The sequence below is a fragment of the Orycteropus afer genome, unplaced genomic scaffold, assembly GCF_000298275.1.
Source record: "Orycteropus afer afer isolate SDZICR_OR568_19922 unplaced genomic scaffold, OryAfe1.0 scaffold00882, whole genome shotgun sequence".
In the NCBI taxonomy this organism is placed as follows: Eukaryota; Metazoa; Chordata; class Mammalia; order Tubulidentata; family Orycteropodidae; genus Orycteropus; species Orycteropus afer.
The window spans coordinates 57,877-59,943 of NW_006922469.1; positions in this window are offsets into that span (position 1 = coordinate 57,877).

Sequence of the window (2,067 nt, forward strand, 5' to 3'; positions counted from 1 at the left end):
AAAGGCATTCATCTGTGTGGATCACAACGAATTATGGATAACTATGAAGAATGGGAAGGCCAGAATACTTAACTGTGCTCACAAGGAACCTGTGCATTGACCAAGAGGCAGTCATGTGCATAGAAGAAAGGGCCACTACATGGTTTAAATTCAGGAAGAGTGCGTGTAAAGGTTGTATCTTTTCACAATACCTGTTAAATCTGTATGTTTGTTACCTCCAAATCACAATTTTAACTTACCCATGTTTTCACATAATAAAACAACAGCAAATACCTCTAGAAGAAGAGGTACTTAGTTGAGTTTCAGGAGAGGGTTGCCTAGAAGTCACCTCCAAATTATGGATGGCACAGGCCAATAATCCCTCAAGATTTCTACCTCACATTATATTTTATATATTTGAAATAAAATCTGCATGGAAGAAAATGTTATTGCTTTTTTTAGATGAAAATATCTGGGGAAATTTCAAAACTCATTAACCATTTGAGGTAGGAAATAGACCAGTGTCCGAATTTAGGCTAATAGTGTTGGCTGAGGGAACTGAAAATAAAAGTTCTTACCCCCAGTATATGTTGATTATTATCATTTGTTTGTTGACAGAACTAAAGCAAGATCTGTTATATGGAAAAATAACCCCTTTACTTGAAACTCAAGTTAAGGATGCAGGAAAGAAGGGGAAAGTAAATGGTAAAGCCATCATTACATCAAAAGGTTGACCTTTGCTCAGAATAAAGTGTATGGAAAACTGAAAGATAATATATAAACCAATAAGCAGCAATATGGATGGGACCAAACAATCAATATTGTCTTCCTTTAGGATTTACAAGCATCTCTTCTGTCAGTTTGTTGTACTGTGTTGACTTGTGTCTTGTTGTGAGTCTGAAAGCTATGCCACTGGTATTTTAAACACCTACAGGATCACACATGGTGGACAGGTTTCAGTGAATCTTCCAGACTAAGAAGGACTTGGAAGAAGAAAGAGACCATTCTCTTCTCAAGGAACTGGCCAGTGAAAACCTTAGGAACGGCAGTGAAACACTATTTGATATATTACTGGAAAACATTATGAATAGCCCTGAAACATTGTCCAATGTAGTGCCAGAAAATGGGCCTCTAATGTAGGGAGGCACTCAAAATTTAATGGGACGAGCTGCCTCTTCAAAGTATGTTGTTGTTGTTGTTGTTAGGTGCTGTTGAGTAAGCTCTGGCTCAGTGACCCCATGTACAACAGAATAAATTATTGCCAGGTCCTCTGAAAGCCTCACAATTTTTGCTATACCTGAGCCCATCATTATAGCCCCTGTGTCAATTGATCTCCTTGAGTGCCTTCCCCTTTTTCATTGACCATCTACTTTACCAAGCATAAAATCCTTCTCTAGAGAATGGCCCCTTCTGACAACATGACCAAAATATATCAGACAAAGTCTGGTCATTCTCTCTCCCAAGGATCATTCCAGTTGTACTTCTTTCAAGACATATTTGTTCATTTTCTTGGCAGCCCATGGCATTTTCAGTGTTCTTTGCCCACACCACAACTCAAAAGCATCAACTCTTCTTCAGTCTTCATTATTCTTTGTCCAGCTCTCACATGCATATGAGCCAATTGAAAATACCATGGCTTGGATAAAGTTCCCCTTACTCTTCAAGGAGACATATTTGCTCCTCAGCACTTAAAAGAGGTATTTTCAGCAGATTTTCCAAGAACACTATGTCAATACACCATCTGATGTCTTGACTGATGCTCCCACTTGTGTTCAATGTGGAGCTAAGTAATATGAAATCAAAGTATAGTCAAATCATAGTCGACCTTTATTACAAAGGTAGAGCAAATCTTCAAAAACTTCCATTTGCTGATGTGCCGTGACTCAAAATGTGGAGAAAGAGCTGTAAATATCCATTTATAATTGGAACATGGAATGTACAAAGTATGAATCTAGGAAAAATGGAAGTTGTCAAAAATGAAATGGAAGGGATAAATAATGATATACTTGCCATTAGTGAGCTGAAATGGACTGATTTTAGCCATTTTGAATCAGAAAATCATATGATCTACAATGCAAAGAATGGCAA